Source organism: Triturus cristatus, chromosome 1_2 (assembly GCF_964204655.1).
Source record: "Triturus cristatus chromosome 1_2, aTriCri1.1, whole genome shotgun sequence".
In the NCBI taxonomy this organism is placed as follows: domain Eukaryota; kingdom Metazoa; phylum Chordata; class Amphibia; order Caudata; family Salamandridae; genus Triturus; species Triturus cristatus.
This window is the reverse complement of record NC_140580.1, coordinates 1,061,912,052-1,061,930,847: the sequence shown is the minus strand read 5'-3', so window position 1 is coordinate 1,061,930,847 and position 18,796 is coordinate 1,061,912,052.

Genomic DNA, 18,796 nt, shown 5'->3' with positions numbered 1-18,796 from the left:
CCATGTCTTCCCTGGACCGGAATCAAACATCCTAGGACTGGTTTCTGGCTATCAGCCGTCATCAGCCAGGATAGCTTGACTCCAGTGGCGTAGTGAGAACGGGTCCCACGTCTGGGAATACCCATCCCACTTAGGGCGAAAAGCTTTACAACAAACAAATGATGGACGGAATGCTGACAATGCATACATTCTTCCCCAGTCAAGAGATCTGGGTTAAATCCATCGTTCTTTTGCCCACTACACCACCCCAGTTTAGACATGGCCATATGCAAATCAGTCTTGACCCTGTGCCTCATTGGAACAGTCCAGCCCGAACTGCCAAGCCATGTCTTCCCTGGACCGGAATCAAGCATCCTAGGACCGGTTTCTGGCTATCAGCCGTCATCAGCCAGGATAGCTTGACTCCAGTGGCGTAGTGAGCACGGGTCCCACGTCTGGGAATACCCATCCCACTTAGGGCGAAAAGCGTTACAACAAACAAATGATGGACGGAATGCTGACAATGCATACATTCTCCCCCAGTCAAGAGATCTGGGTTAAATCCATCGTTCTTTTGCCCACTACACCACCCCAGTTTAGACATGGCCATATGCAAATCAGTCTTGACCCTGTGCCTCATTGGAACAGTCCAGCCCGAACTGCCAAGCCATGTCTTCCCTGGACCGGAATCAAGCATCCTAGGACCGGTTTCTGGCTATCAGCCGTCATCAGCCAGGATAGCTTGACTCCAGTGGCGTAGTGAGCACGGGTCCCACGTCTGAGAATACCCATCCCACTTAGGGCGAAAAGCGTTACAACAAACAAATGATGGACGGAATGCTGACAATGCATACATTCTCCCCCAGTCAAGAGATCTGGGTTAAATCCATCGTTCTTTTGCCCACTACACCACCCCAGTTTAGACATGGCCATATGCAAATCAGTCTTGACCCTGTGCCTCATTGGAACAGTCCAGCCCGAACTGCCAAGCCATGTCTTCCCTGGACCGGAATCAAGCATCCTAGGACCGGTTTCTGGCTATCAGCCGTCATCAGCCAGGATAGCTTGACTCCAGTGGCGTAGTGAGCACGGGTCCCACGTCTGGGAATACCCATCCCACTTAAGGCGAAAAGCGTTACAACAAACAAATGATGGACGGAATGCTGACAATGCATACATTCTCCCCCAGTCAAGAGATCTGGGTTAAATCCATCGTTCTTTTGCCCACTACACCACCCCAGTTTAGACATCGCCATATGCAAATCAGTCTTGACCCTGTGCCTCATTGGAACAGTCCAGCCCGAACTGCCAAGCCATGTCTTCCCTGGACCGGAATCAAGCATCCTAGGACCGGTTTCTGGCTATCAGCCGTCATCAGCCAGGATAGCTTGACTCCAGTGGCGTAGTGAGCACGGGTCCCACGTCTGGGAATACCCATCCCACTTAGGGCGAAAAGCGTTACAACAAACAAATGATGGACGGAATGCTGACAATGCATACATTCTCCCCCAGTCAAGAGATCTGGGTTAAATCCATCGTTCTTTTGCCCACTACACCACCCCAGTTTAGACATGGCCATATGCAAATCAGTCTTGACCCTGTGCCTCATTGGAACAGTCCAGCCCGAACTGCCAAGCCACAAGCCATGTCTTCCCTGGACCGGAATCAAGCATCCTAGGACCGGTTTCTGGCTATCAGCCGTCATCAGCCAGGATAGCTTGACTCCAGTGGCGTAGTGAGCACGGGTCCCACGTCTGGGAATACCCATCCCACTTAGGGCGAAAAGCGTTACAACAAACAAATGATGGACGGAATGCTGACAATGCATACATTCTCCCCCAGTCAAGAGATCTGGGTTAAATCCATCGTTCTTTTGCCGACTACACCACCCCAGTTTAGACATGGCCATGTGCAAATCAGTCTTGACCCTGTGCCTCATTGGAACAGTCCAGCCCGAACTGCCAAGCCATGTCTTCCCTGGACCGGAATCAAGCATCCTAGGACCGGTTTCTGGCTATCAGCCGTCATCAGCCAGGATAGCTTGACTCCAGTGGCGTAGTGAGCACGGGTCCCACGTCTGGGAATACCCATCCCACTTAGGGCGAAAAGCGTTACAACAAACAAATGATGGACGGAATGCTGACAATGCATACATTCTCCCCCAGTCAAGAGATCTGGGTTAAATCCATCGTTCTTTTGCCCACTACACCACCCCAGTTTAGACATGGCCATATGCAAATCAGTCTTGACCCTGTGCCTCATTGGAACAGTCCAGCCCGAACTGCCAAGCCATGTCTTCCCTGGACCGGAATCAAGCAGCCTAGGACCGGTTTCTGGCTATCAGCCGTCATCAGCCAGGATAGCTTGACTCCAGTGGCGTAGTGAGCACGGGTCCCACGTCTGGGAATGCCCATCCCACTTAGGGCGAAAAGCGTTACAACAAACAAATGATGGACGGAATGCTGACAATGCATACATTCTCCCCCAGTCAAGAGATCTGGGTTAAATCCATCGTTCTTTTGCCCACTACACCACCCCAGTTTAGACATGGCCATATGCAAATCAGTCTTGACCCTGTGCCTCATTGGAACAGTCCAGCCCGAACTGCCAAGCCATGTCTTCCCTGGACCGGAATCAAGCATCCTAGGACTGGTTTCTGGCTATCAGCCGTCATCAGCCAGGATAGCTTGACTCCAGTGGCGTAGTGAGAACGGGTCCCACATCTGGGAATACCCATCCCACTTAGGGCGAAAAGCGTTACAACAAACAAATGATGGACGGAATGCTGACAATGCATACATTCTCCCCCAGTCAAGAGATCTGGGTTAAATCCATCGTTCTTTTGCCCACTACACCACCCCAGTTTAGACATGGCCATATGCAAATCAGTCTTGACCCTGTGCCTCATTGGAACAGTCCAGCCCGAACTGCCAAGCCACAAGCCATGTCTTCCCTGGACCGGAATCAAGCATCCTAGGACCGGTTTCTGGCTATCAGCCGTCATCAGCCAGGATAGCTTGACTCCAGTGGCGTAGTGAGCACGGGTCCCACGTCTGGGAATACCCATCCCACTTAGGGCGAAAAGCGTTACAACAAACAAATGATGGACGGAATGCTGACAATGCATACATTCTCCCCCAGTCAAGAGATCTGGGTTAAATCCATCGTTCTTTTGCCGACTACACCACCCCAGTTTAGACATGGCCATATGCAAATCAGTCTTGACCCTGTGCCTCATTGGAACAGTCCAGCCCGAACTGCCAAGCCATGTCTTCCCTGGACCGGAATCAAGCATCCTAGGACCGGTTTCTGGCTATCAGCCGTCATCAGCCAGGATAGCTTGACTCCAGTGGCGTAGTGAGCACGGGTCCCACGTCTGGGAATACCCATCCCACTTAGGGCGAAAAGCGTTACAACAAACAAATGATGGACGGAATGCTGACAATGCATACATTCTCCCCCAGTCAAGAGATCTGGGTTAAATCCATCGTTCTTTTGCCCACTACACCACCCCAGTTTAGACATGGCCATATGCAAATCAGTCTTGACCCTGTGCCTCATTGGAACAGTCCAGCCCGAACTGCCAAGCCATGTCTTCCCTGGACCGGAATCAAGCAGCCTAGGACCGGTTTCTGGCTATCAGCCGTCATCAGCCAGGATAGCTTGACTCCAGTGGCGTAGTGAGCACGGGTCCCACGTCTGGGAATGCCCATCCCACTTAGGGCGAAAAGCGTTACAACAAACAAATGATGGACGGAATGCTGACAATGCATACATTCTCCCCCAGTCAAGAGATCTGGGTTAAATCCATCGTTCTTTTGCCCACTACACCACCCCAGTTTAGACATGGCCATATGCAAATCAGTCTTGACCCTGTGCCTCATTGGAACAGTCCAGCCCGAACTGCCAAGCCATGTCTTCCCTGGACCGGAATCAAGCATCCTAGGACTGGTTTCTGGCTATCAGCCGTCATCAGCCAGGATAGCTTGACTCCAGTGGCGTAGTGAGAACGGGTCCCACATCTGGGAATACCCATCCCACTTAGGGCGAAAAGCGTTACAACAAACAAATGATGGACGGAATGCTGACAATGCATACATTCTCCCCCAGTCAAGAGATCTGGGTTAAATCCATCGTTCTTTTGCCCACTACACCACCCCAGTTTAGACATGGCCATATGCAAATCAGTCTTGACCCTGTGCCTCATTGGAACAGTCCAGCCCGAACTGCCAAGCCATGTCTTCCCTGGACCGGAATCAAGCATCCTAGGACTGGTTTCTGGCTATCAGCCGTCATCAGCCAGGATAGCTTGACTCCAGTGGCGTAGTGAGAACGGGTCCCACATCTGGGAATACCCATCCCACTTAGGGCGAAAAGCGTTACAACAAACAAATGATGGACGGAATGCTGACAATGCATACATTCTCCCCCAGTCAAGAGATCTGGGTTAAATCCATCGTTCTTTTGCCCACTACACCACCCCAGTTTAGACATGGCCATATGCAAATCAGTCTTGACCCTGTGCCTCATTGGAACAGTCCAGCCCGAACTGCCAAGCCACAAGCCATGTCTTCCCTGGACCGGAATCAAGCATCCTAGGACCGGTTTCTGGCTATCAGCCGTCATCAGCCAGGATAGCTTGACTCCAGTGGCGTAGTGAGCACGGGTCCCACGTCTGGGAATACCCATCCCACTTAGGGCGAAAAGCGTTACAACAAACAAATGATGGACGGAATGCTGACAATGCATACATTCTCCCCCAGTCAAGAGATCTGGGTTAAATCCATCGTTCTTTTGCCGACTACACCACCCCAGTTTAGACATGGCCATATGCAAATCAGTCTTGACCCTGTGCCTCATTGGAACAGTCCAGCCCGAACTGCCAAGCCATGTCTTCCCTGGACCGGAATCAAGCATCCTAGGACCGGTTTCTGGCTATCAGCCGTCATCAGCCAGGATAGCTTGACTCCAGTGGCGTAGTGAGCACGGGTCCCACGTCTGGGAATACCCATCCCACTTAGGGCGAACAGCGTTACAACAAACAAATGATGGACGGAATGCTGACAATGCATACATTCTCCCCCAGTCAAGAGATCTGGGTTAAATCCATCGTTCTTTTGCCCACTACACCACCCCAGTTTAGACATGGCCATATGCAAATCAGTCTTGACCCTGTGCCTCATTGGAACAGTCCAGCCCGAACTGCCAAGCCATGTCTTCCCTGGACCGGAATCAAGCAGCCTAGGACCGGTTTCTGGCTATCAGCCGTCATCAGCCAGGATAGCTTGACTCCAGTGGCGTAGTGAGCACGGGTCCCACGTCTGGGAATGCCCATCCCACTTAGGGCGAAAAGCGTTACAACAAACAAATGATGGACGGAATGCTGACAATGCATACATTCTCCCCCAGTCAAGAGATCTGGGTTAAATCCATCGTTCTTTTGCCCACTACACCACCCCAGTTTAGACATGGCCATATGCAAATCAGTCTTGACCCTGTGCCTCATTGGAACAGTCCAGCCCGAACTGCCAAGCCATGTCTTCCCTGGACCGGAATCAAGCATCCTAGGACTGGTTTCTGGCTATCAGCCGTCATCAGCCAGGATAGCTTGACTCCAGTGGCGTAGTGAGAACAGGTCCCACATCTGGGAATACCCATCCCACTTAGGGCGAAAAGCGTTACAACAAACAAATGATGGACGGAATGCTGACAATGCATACATTCTCCCCCAGTCAAGAGATCTGGGTTAAATCCATCGTTCTTTTGCCCACTACACCACCCCAGTTTAGACATGGCCATATGCAAATCAGTCTTGACCCTGTGCCTCATTGGAACAGTCCAGCCCGAACTGCCAAGCCATGTCTTCCCTGGACCGGAATCAAGCATCCTAGGACCGGTTTCTGGCTATCAGCCGTCATCAGCCAGGATAGCTTGACTCCAGTGGCGTAGTGAGCACGGGTCCCACGTCTGGGAATACCCATCCCACTTATGGCGAAAAGCGTTACAACAAACAAATGATGGACGGAATGCTGACAATGCATACATTCTCCCCCAGTCAAGAGATCTGGGTTAAATCCATTGTTCTTTTGCCCACTACACCACCCCAGTTTAGACATGGCCATATGCAAATCAGTGTTGACCCTGTGCCTCATTGGAACAGTCCAGCCCGAACTGCCAAGCCATGTCTTCCCTGGACCGGAATCAAGCATCCTAGGACCGGTTTCTGGCTATCAGCCGTCATCAGCCAGGATAGCTTGACTCCAGTGGCATAGTGAGCACGGGTCCCACGTCTGAGAATACCCATCCCACTTAGGGCGAAAAGCGTTACAACAAACAAATGATGGACGGAATGCTGACAATGCATACATTTTCCCCCAGTCAAGAGATCTGGGTTAAATCCATCGTTCTTTTGCCCACTACACCACCCCAGTTTAGACATGGCCATATGCAAATCAGTCTTGACCCTGTGCCTCATTGGAACAGTCCAGCCCGAACTGCCAAGCCATGTCTTCCCTGGACCGGAATCAAGCATCCTAGGACCGGTTTCTGGCTATCAGCCGTCATCAGCCAGGATAGCTTGACTCCAGTGGCGTAGTGAGCACGGGTCCCACGTCTGGGAATACCCATCCCACTTAAGGCGAAAAGCGTTACAACAAACAAATGATGGACGGAATGCTGACAATGCATACATTCTCCCCCAGTCAAGAGATCTGGGTTAAATCCATCGTTCTTTTGCCCACTACACCACCCCAGTTTAGACATGGCCATATGCAAATCAGTCTTGACCCTGTGCCTCATTGGAACAGTCCAGCCCGAACTGCCAAGCCATGTCTTCCCTGGACCGGAATCAAGCATCCTAGGACCGGTTTCTGGCTATCAGCCGTCATCAGCCAGGATAGCTTGACTCCAGTGGCGTAGTGAGCACGGGTCCCACGTCTGGGAATACCCATCCCACTTAGGGCGAAAAGCGTTACAACAAACAAATGATGGACGGAATGCTGACAATGCATACATTCTCCCCCAGTCAAGAGATCTGGGTTAAATCCATCGTTCTTTTGCCCACTACACCACCCCAGTTTAGACATGGCCATATGCAAATCAGTCTTGACCCTGTGCCTCATTGGAACAGTCCAGCCCGAACTGCCAAGCCATGTCTTCCCTGGACCGGAATCAAGCATCCTAGGACCGGTTTCTGGCTATCAGCCGTCATCAGCCAGGATAGCTTGACTCCAGTGGCGTAGTGAGCACGGGTCCCACGTCTGGGAATACCCATCCCACTTAGGGCGAAAATCGTTACAACAAACAAATGATGGACGGAATGCTGACAATGCATACATTCTCCCCCAGTCAAGAGATCTGGGTTAAATCCATCGTTCTTTTGCCCACTACACCACCCCAGTTTAGACATGGCCATATGCAAATCAGTCTTGACCCTGTGCCTCATTGGAACAGTCCAGCCCGAACTGCCAAGCCACAAGCCATGTCTTCCCTGGACCGGAATCAAGCATCCTAGGACCGGTTTCTGGCTATCAGCCGTCATCAGCCAGGATAGCTTGACTCCAGTGGCGTAGTGAGCGCGGGTCCCACGTCTGGGAATACCCATCCCACTTAGGGCGAAAAGCGTTACAACAAACAAATGATGGACGGAATGCTGACAATGCATACATTCTCCCCCAGTCAAGAGATCTGGGTTAAATCCATCGTTCTTTTGCCGACTACACCACCCCAGTTTAGACATGGCCATGTGCAAATCAGTCTTGACCCTGTGCCTCATTGGAACAGTCCAGCCCGAACTGCCAAGCCATGTCTTCCCTGGACCGGAATCAAGCATCCTAGGACCGGTTTCTGGCTATCAGCCGTCATCAGCCAGGATAGCTTGACTCCAGTGGCGTAGTGAGCACGGGTCCCACGTCTGGGAATACCCATCCCACTTAGGGCGAAAAGCGTTACAACAAACAAATGATGGACGGAATGCTGACAATGCATACATTCTCCCCCAGTCAAGAGATCTGGGTTAAATCCATCGTTCTTTTGCCCACTACACCACCCCAGTTTAGACATGGCCATATGCAAATCAGTCTTGACCCTGTGCCTCATTGGAACAGTCCAGCCCGAACTGCCAAGCCATGTCTTCCCTGGACCGGAATCAAGCAGCCTAGGACCGGTTTCTGGCTATCAGCCGTCATCAGCCAGGATAGCTTGACTCCAGTGGCGTAGTGAGCACGGGTCCCACGTCTGGGAATGCCCATCCCACTTAGGGCGAAAAGCGTTACAACAAACAAATGATGGACGGAATGCTGACAATGCATACATTCTCCCCCAGTCAAGAGATCTGGGTTAAATCCATCGTTCTTTTGCCCACTACACCACCCCAGTTTAGACATGGCCATATGCAAATCAGTCTTGACCCTGTGCCTCATTGGAACAGTCCAGCCCGAACTGCCAAGCCATGTCTTCCCTGGACCGGAATCAAGCATCCTAGGACTGGTTTCTGGCTATCAGCCGTCATCAGCCAGGATAGCTTGACTCCAGTGGCGTAGTGAGAACGGGTCCCACATCTGGGAATACCCATCCCACTTAGGGCGAAAAGCGTTACAACAAACAAATGATGGACGGAATGCTGACAATGCATACATTCTCCCCCAGTCAAGAGATCTGGGTTAAATCCATCGTTCTTTTGCCCACTACACCACCCCAGTTTAGACATGGCCATATGCAAATCAGTCTTGACCCTGTGCCTCATTGGAACAGTCCAGCCCGAACTGCCAAGCCACAAGCCATGTCTTCCCTGGACCGGAATCAAGCATCCTAGGACCGGTTTCTGGCTATCAGCCGTCATCAGCCAGGATAGCTTGACTCCAGTGGCGTAGTGAGCACGGGTCCCACGTCTGGGAATACCCATCCCACTTAGGGCGAAAAGCGTTACAACAAACAAATGATGGACGGAATGCTGACAATGCATACATTCTCCCCCAGTCAAGAGATCTGGGTTAAATCCATCGTTCTTTTGCCGACTACACCACCCCAGTTTAGACATGGCCATATGCAAATCAGTCTTGACCCTGTGCCTCATTGGAACAGTCCAGCCCGAACTGCCAAGCCATGTCTTCCCTGGACCGGAATCAAGCATCCTAGGACCGGTTTCTGGCTATCAGCCGTCATCAGCCAGGATAGCTTGACTCCAGTGGCGTAGTGAGCACGGGTCCCACGTCTGGGAATACCCATCCCACTTAGGGCGAAAAGCGTTACAACAAACAAATGATGGACGGAATGCTGACAATGCATACATTCTCCCCCAGTCAAGAGATCTGGGTTAAATCCATCGTTCTTTTGCCCACTACACCACCCCAGTTTAGACATGGCCATATGCAAATCAGTCTTGACCCTGTGCCTCATTGGAACAGTCCAGCCCGAACTGCCAAGCCATGTCTTCCCTGGACCGGAATCAAGCAGCCTAGGACCGGTTTCTGGCTATCAGCCGTCATCAGCCAGGATAGCTTGACTCCAGTGGCGTAGTGAGCACGGGTCCCACGTCTGGGAATGCCCATCCCACTTAGGGCGAAAAGCGTTACAACAAACAAATGATGGACGGAATGCTGACAATGCATACATTCTCCCCCAGTCAAGAGATCTGGGTTAAATCCATCGTTCTTTTGCCCACTACACCACCCCAGTTTAGACATGGCCATATGCAAATCAGTCTTGACCCTGTGCCTCATTGGAACAGTCCAGCCCGAACTGCCAAGCCATGTCTTCCCTGGACCGGAATCAAGCATCCTAGGACTGGTTTCTGGCTATCAGCCGTCATCAGCCAGGATAGCTTGACTCCAGTGGCGTAGTGAGAACGGGTCCCACATCTGGGAATACCCATCCCACTTAGGGCGAAAAGCGTTACAACAAACAAATGATGGACGGAATGCTGACAATGCATACATTCTCCCCCAGTCAAGAGATCTGGGTTAAATCCATCGTTCTTTTGCCCACTACACCACCCCAGTTTAGACATGGCCATATGCAAATCAGTCTTGACCCTGTGCCTCATTGGAACAGTCCAGCCCGAACTGCCAAGCCATGTCTTCCCTGGACCGGAATCAAGCATCCTAGGACTGGTTTCTGGCTATCAGCCGTCATCAGCCAGGATAGCTTGACTCCAGTGGCGTAGTGAGAACGGGTCCCACATCTGGGAATACCCATCCCACTTAGGGCGAAAAGCGTTACAACAAACAAATGATGGACGGAATGCTGACAATGCATACATTCTCCCCCAGTCAAGAGATCTGGGTTAAATCCATCGTTCTTTTGCCCACTACACCACCCCAGTTTAGACATGGCCATATGCAAATCAGTCTTGACCCTGTGCCTCATTGGAACAGTCCAGCCCGAACTGCCAAGCCACAAGCCATGTCTTCCCTGGACCGGAATCAAGCATCCTAGGACCGGTTTCTGGCTATCAGCCGTCATCAGCCAGGATAGCTTGACTCCAGTGGCGTAGTGAGCACGGGTCCCACGTCTGGGAATACCCATCCCACTTAGGGCGAAAAGCGTTACAACAAACAAATGATGGACGGAATGCTGACAATGCATACATTCTCCCCCAGTCAAGAGATCTGGGTTAAATCCATCGTTCTTTTGCCGACTACACCACCCCAGTTTAGACATGGCCATATGCAAATCAGTCTTGACCCTGTGCCTCATTGGAACAGTCCAGCCCGAACTGCCAAGCCATGTCTTCCCTGGACCGGAATCAAGCATCCTAGGACCGGTTTCTGGCTATCAGCCGTCATCAGCCAGGATAGCTTGACTCCAGTGGCGTAGTGAGCACGGGTCCCACGTCTGGGAATACCCATCCCACTTAGGGCGAAAAGCGTTACAACAAACAAATGATGGACGGAATGCTGACAATGCATACATTCTCCCCCAGTCAAGAGATCTGGGTTAAATCCATCGTTCTTTTGCCCACTACACCACCCCAGTTTAGACATGGCCATATGCAAATCAGTCTTGACCCTGTGCCTCATTGGAACAGTCCAGCCCGAACTGCCAAGCCATGTCTTCCCTGGACCGGAATCAAGCAGCCTAGGACCGGTTTCTGGCTATCAGCCGTCATCAGCCAGGATAGCTTGACTCCAGTGGCGTAGTGAGCACGGGTCCCACGTCTGGGAATGCCCATCCCACTTAGGGCGAAAAGCGTTACAACAAACAAATGATGGACGGAATGCTGACAATGCATACATTCTCCCCCAGTCAAGAGATCTGGGTTAAATCCATCGTTCTTTTGCCCACTACACCACCCCAGTTTAGACATGGCCATATGCAAATCAGTCTTGACCCTGTGCCTCATTGGAACAGTCCAGCCCGAACTGCCAAGCCATGTCTTCCCTGGACCGGAATCAAGCATCCTAGGACTGGTTTCTGGCTATCAGCCGTCATCAGCCAGGATAGCTTGACTCCAGTGGCGTAGTGAGAACGGGTCCCACATCTGGGAATACCCATCCCACTTAGGGCGAAAAGCGTTACAACAAACAAATGATGGACGGAATGCTGACAATGCATACATTCTCCCCCAGTCAAGAGATCTGGGTTAAATCCATCGTTCTTTTGCCCACTACACCACCCCAGTTTAGACATGGCCATATGCAAATCAGTCTTGACCCTGTGCCTCATTGGAACAGTCCAGCCCGAACTGCCAAGCCATGTCTTCCCTGGACCGGAATCAAGCATCCTAGGACCGGTTTCTGGCTATCAGCCGTCATCAGCCAGGATAGCTTGACTCCAGTGGCGTAGTGAGCACGGGTCCCACGTCTGGGAATACCCATCCCACTTATGGCGAAAAGCGTTACAACAAACAAATGATGGACGGAATGCTGACAATGCATACATTCTCCCCCAGTCAAGAGATCTGGGTTAAATCCATCGTTCTTTTGCCCACTACACCACCCCAGTTTAGACATGGCCATATGCAAATCAGTGTTGACCCTGTGCCTCATTGGAACAGTCCAGCCCGAACTGCCAAGCCATGTCTTCCCTGGACCGGAATCAAGCATCCTAGGACCGGTTTCTGGCTATCAGCCGTCATCAGCCAGGATAGCTTGACTCCAGTGGCATAGTGAGCACGGGTCCCACGTCTGAGAATACCCATCCCACTTAGGGCGAAAAGCGTTACAACAAACAAATGATGGACGGAATGCTGACAATGCATACATTCTCCCCCAGTCAAGAGATCTGGGTTAAATCCATCGTTCTTTTGCCGACTACACCACCCCAGTTTAGACATGGCCATATGCAAATCAGTCTTGACCCTGTGCCTCATTGGAACAGTCCAGCCCGAACTGCCAAGCCATGTCTTCCCTGGACCGGAATCAAGCATCCTAGGACCGGTTTCTGGCTATCAGCCGTCATCAGCCAGGATAGCTTGACTCCAGTGGCGTAGTGAGCACGGGTCCCACGTCTGGGAATACCCATCCCACTTAAGGCGAAAAGCGTTACAACAAACAAATGATGGACGGAATGCTGACAATGCATACATTCTCCCCCAGTCAAGAGATCTGGGTTAAATCCATCGTTCTTTTGCCCACTACACCACCCCAGTTTAGACATGGCCATATGCAAATCAGTCTTGACCCTGTGCCTCATTGGAACAGTCCAGCCCGAACTGCCAAGCCATGTCTTCCCTGGACCGGAATCAAGCATCCTAGGACCGGTTTCTGGCTATCAGCCGTCATCAGCCAGGATAGCTTGACTCCAGTGGCGTAGTGAGCACGGGTCCCACGTCTGGGAATACCCATCCCACTTAGGGCGAAAAGCGTTACAACAAACAAATGATGGACGGAATGCTGACAATGCATACATTCTCCCCTAGTCAAGAGATCTGGGTTAAATCCATCGTTCTTTTGCCCACTACACCACCCCAGTTTAGACATGGCCATATGCAAATCAGTCTTGACCCTGTGCCTCATTGGAACAGTCCAGCCCGAACTGCCAAGCCATGTCTTCCCTGGACCGGAATCAAGCATCCTAGGACCGGTTTCTGGCTATCAGCCGTCATCAGCCAGGATAGCTTGACTCCAGTGGCGTAGTGAGCACGGGTCCCACGTCTGGGAATACCCATCCCACTTAGGGCGAAAATCGTTACAACAAACAAATGATGGACGGAATGCTGACAATGCATACATTCTCCCCCAGTCAAGAGATCTGGGTTAAATCCATCGTTCTTTTGCCCACTACACCACCCCAGTTTAGACATGGCCATATGCAAATCAGTCTTGACCCTGTGCCTCATTGGAACAGTCCAGCCCGAACTGCCAAGCCATGTATTCCCTGGACCGGAATCAAGCAGCCTAGGACCGGTTTCTGGCTATCAGCCGTCATCAGCCAGGATAGCTTGACTCCAGTGGCGTAGTGAGCACGGGTCCCACGTCTGGGAATACCCATCCCACTTAGGGCGAAAAGCGTTACAACAAACAAATGATGGACGGAATGCTGACAATGCATACATTCTCCCCCAGTCAAGAGATCTGGGTTAAATCCATCGTTCTTTTGCCCACTACACCACCCCAGTTTAGACATGGCCATATGCAAATCAGTCTTGACCCTGTGCCTCATTGGAACAGTCCAGCCCGAACTGCCAAGCCATGTCTTCCAGGGACAGCAGGCAGCGCAAGGACAGGGACAGCAGGCAGCACAGTGGCAAGGGACAGCAGGCAGTGCAGGTGCAGCAGGGACAGCAGGCAGAGCAATGACAGGGACAGCAGGCAGCACAGAGCAGGGAAAGCAGGCAGTGACAGAGACAGCAGGCAGTACAGGGGCAAGGACAACAGGCAGCGCAGGGGCAGCAGGCAGGCAAGGACAGGGATAGCAGGAAGTGCAGGGGCAGCACAGGACCAGGGACAAAAGGCAGCGACAGAGACAGCAGGTAGTGACAGAGGCAAAAGGCAATGCAGGAGCAGCAGGCAGTGCAGGGGTACCAGGCATCGCAAAGACAGGGACAACAGGCAGTGCAGGGGCAGCGCAGGGACAGCACGCGGTGCAGGGACTGCAAACAGCACAGGGACAGGAGGCAGTGCATGGCAGGGTCAGCAGGCAGTGACAGAGACAGCATGCAATGACAGGGCCAGCAGGTAACTCAGGGACTTGGGGGACGGGCACAGTACCTTAGGCTAGGGGTCTGGCAAAAGAGGGCTGGCCATCCTCCGAGCTCTGATGAGCGTGGGCAGGCCCAGACGGGCACACCCTTGGCCCAAGCTTTGCCTGGGGTCTGCTACGTGCATCCTGTGATGCAGAAGCTGCCGGGGGGCTTTATTTGGTGCCGGGAGGCACGAAAATGCGAAGTCCAGCTGTCCTGCCTCCGGGCTGCTGGGTAATAATGTCCTGTGTGGTACGGTGGTGGGAAGGGGTTCGAAGCACTCTCAGCGTGGTATGAAGGTAGGCAGCAACAGGAGGGGACACACCCCCTGCAGGGAAGGGCAGAATGCGGCTTCCCTGTTGGGGGCCTTTATCCGACGCCGGGGGCGTGAAAATGCGGTCCTGCTGGCCCCCGCCTCTGGGGCTGCTGGGAAATAAAGTCCTGTGTATTCCGGTGGGAGGGGGGGTTTGAGGAGCTCTCAGCAAGGTACGTAGGTAGGCAGCAACAGGAGGGGAGCCACCTTCTGCAGGGAAGGGCAGACGGCGGCTAGAAGACGGCCAGGAAGAGCTTTAAGATTCAGCAGAAAAGGGAGACAATATAACATCTTAAGAAACAGACTTAGAATCTTGTTTTCATAACACCATGTATGTAAAATAAGCTGCATTCACTAGAGAAAACATATACTATAAATGGGCAAAAATACTTTACTCAACATAGAAAACTTTGTCATTGTTACAACATTTTGTCGGTCTGGGCGTAAACAGCTCTGTAAATGCCTGAATGGTGCAAATAATAGGTGTGTGGTAGGCAGGTGATATTTTTGATATAAATCCAGTACTTGTATAGCACACGAATCACCCCCGAAGGGGTATCTTGGCGCTGGGGGCTGTTGGGAAGATTAAGCGAGCTATTGCCCAGAGTCACATGGTGCTGGGCAGACCCCTGCCGCCGGAGCCAGGGATTGATCTGTGATCCCCAGCGTCCAGCACCAGTCGCCCTGGCCGCCGCGCCACACCTCTCCCCAGAGGTATATAGCCTCGAACTTCATTTAGATTGTTCATGCTCCATTTGGTCGGTGTAACATTTGATCAGTTTGAGCAAAAAACACATTATCTTTGCTGGAATCTGCATATTGTGCAGCAGGTGATGAATTGTGCTTCAAATGGTGCAAGTCCTTGATTATGTTGCTTCTGCTGAAGCCGCATAATCTCCTGCTCAAAGCAGCCTAATGATAGCCAATGGGTATTTAAATTTCATTGAGCATACTCTTAAAATACAGGAAACATTAAATGTCACTTAAAATACTTCTTTTACAGTACAAATTAAATGTCCTACTGCGTAAGCCACATCATATATGAAATTTTTCTCACTAATTTCGTAGCTGGTAAATAAGATGAACAATTATATTTGTAAAACACTGGGGGTAGAACAATATGACGCATAGTTAAGGCGAATATCAAACATAATATGATACCACATAAAAGAACAATTTAAAAAGCATATACATTTTCCTCAAGAGCCTTATTATGTGACATAAATGCCCACATTTGTCACCCTATATTTATGCCCTCTCTTAATCTGAAGAAGACATATCTCATGGAGGGATATGGAAATAGCAGCACATTTTTATTGTATTCAGAGATAACAAATAGTCTCATGTCAGCGCACTAGAAGATTTTGTGCTTGATTAAAAATGATCCCAATGTAAGCTTTTTAATGAAACCTAGTTGTAATCACCTTTTTCCTGAAATATTTAGTTTCTTTCAAAGGCATGGCTAACCAATCATAAAGTGATTGTAATCTCTTATATACAGGTTTTAAATTCCTATGAGAACTCTCAAGGATAACCAAGAGGAACATTTTAGAACATTTTTCTGCTTAAATGCCTTCATATCTGATAAAAATAAGTGCACACAGCTGTTTGGTAGTAAAGCTCAAAGTAATAACACCAGTGCTAACCTAAGTGCTTGAATCATCCCGGGAGAACTAGTGTTTTCGTTATTACCATACTTTCAGTTTCGATGAACTGTAAATAGCCATTCAACATTGGTATTTCGCTACCATTAAAAAGCATTTTGACTTTTTATGCAATTGCTTTCAAAAGAGGACTAGTTAATAATCCCCCATATAGTTTGTTAAAATGAAGCAAGGCTGACGTGTTATTAGAAAGCTTTGTTAGTGTTTTTGCTTTCCTCTAGGGAGAGTTTCAAGAAACATAGTTTTTTAATCTCAATTCTTTATTTCGTTTTTTCAAATTTATATAAACAACGATCAATAATCAAATACCTTCTTATAAACAGAAAACGCCAAGGGTACATTAAGAGATATGAACAAAAATAATTCTTAAAAAAGACAACAAAAGAGTATAAGAAAAAAAATTACAAGTACCACATTTTCATACATAGACAATTGAATGATACAGCAGATAAATGTATTATTACAAGAAATACATAATTTTATCTAGACAAAATGTAGGAAATATGTGAACCCATCAGCAGTATATGTACAATATATAAACAGTCATTGTGAACCTATAAAAGGACTCCATATATGAAAAAATGATGTAAATTGTCATTTAATTTCTAAATCATTTTTTCAGATCAAACATGTTTTCTAGCCATGAGGAGAGTGTCGGAGTGACATTGGTCCTCTAAAAAAGTAAGATATTAACTTTAGCTAGGCTGAGAGCAGTAGTAAGCCATTTAAAGGCATAAATGTATGTATGTGGTAATTCTGTTTAATCAAGTAGAAGTGATAAACATTTTGTGAGGGAGAGGTTAATAGAATGGTGTGCCTTCAAGTAGACTTCACTCAAAAGCCAAAATGTGTGAATATTGGGCCAATCCCACAGTATATGAACCATATCGCAATCCGGTGTGATATATCGCCAGCATTAGAAACCAGGATTTAGTTTAGCTGAGTGTAATTTAGCTGGAGACCAGTGTCAACGATGCCGTATTGTGAAGTAATTAAGTTTAAGACGGGAATCTCTAAGTCCTTTATTATAGTTTTCCAGTATAGTGTGCCACTCTTTGCCAGTAAGTTCCGTATTCAAATGAGTGGACCACCATGATCTTAAATTATTGGAGGTTTTAGTAGAGATTGAGGAGTCAATTTGAATGACATAAAGACCAGAGACTGTACCTTTCAATTGTTTCCAAGTTTGAATATACCTTGCAGTTGCGGAGTGAGATGTTGTGTCATGAGTTTTTACCGAACTTAAAGCAAGGGCGGATGAAAATTTAGTATATCCAGTCATTTGTTATGAAGGTATATCAAATTCTTGTTGTTAACTGGAGAATGATTTCAAAGATTGATGATGTGTTAATACATCCGTTACACGATGCATTTTATGCCTGGTTCAGAGAGGCCAATTGAGCTCAGCCCCTTTGTATGTGATATCTGCATTGTTCCATAGCGGGGCTTCCGAGTGAAGTTGAATATAAGTATTTGTAAGCTCATGTGCTTTCTGCCATGCTGATTGTGAGTAATAAATGATAGGATTAGTAGATTTTGTAAATTTAAGCGTTTGGTGCAATAAATTGCCAAGTCCATGTCAGATTGAAGTATGGATCCTTCCAGCATAACCCATAGTGGTGTATTCCCATGAGTGGGTAACATATAGATAGAATGAGCCAGCTGTTGTGCAATCCATTCTTAATGGGGAAGACGCAAGCCCCCTTTTACTGATGAGCAGTGTAATTTGGAACCACTCAAACGAAGTCTATCGCCGCCCCCCCCCCCCGGGAACCGGGAGATAAAGGATGTCAATGTTTTGAAGAAAGATCTTGGGGTTGGAAGTAGGATCATTCCAAAATTTTAGCTGAAATTTGGAGGTGCATTCATTTTTATAATCTGTACCCTACCCCACAATGATAAATTCAAAAGCGTACATCCTTGAAAATCGCTTTGGCCTGTTCATTTATAGGATTTAAATTATCTGCAATCATATCATTAGGGACACTATTAAAGAATAGCCTAAATATTTTAATTTCAAGTGTAGCCATTTAAACGGGAGGCCATTAATAGCAGCTACCGTAGTACCAGGGGTCATTGGTAGGGCCCCACATTTAGTCCAATTAATTTTATAAGCAGAGAAACTTGAGAACGTGTTTAATTGAGAAATTAAAGTGTTTGCTGATGATTTTGGATGTGAAAGAGTCAGAAGGATATTGTCTGCGAAGTAAATGGCATTAATTTCCCCAGCCGTAGTGTCAGTACCCTTAATATCAGCATTAGATCTTAAACTTAAATATCCACTCCCAACTGACGAGACTACGGGAAGATGTGGCACACTGGCAGCGGTTACCAATATCCCTGATGGGCAGAGCAGTCTTGTTTAAAATGATGGCCCTACTACTCCTACTCTATACACTACAGAACACCCCCCACAAGATCTGATACTTTCTTTCGGGCTATTGAGGTGGAACAGAGCAGCCTGCTGTGGACGGGAGGCAAGCCACGTGTGGCTCCGCTCAAACTTCAGTGGGGGTCTTTGAGGACGGACTGGCGGTCCCAGATGTTCGATGCTAGTACCTGGTGGGCCTACTAGTAAACATTAATGGCTGGGCCTTCGCGCCCCAGGTAGAACCGGCATACCGAGTTGACCAATATGTTATGGGGACAGAGGGTATCTTGCTGCTCTGTACTGCAGGAAAAAGGTGAAGTCCCTACCTGCTCATATTCGAACGTTAG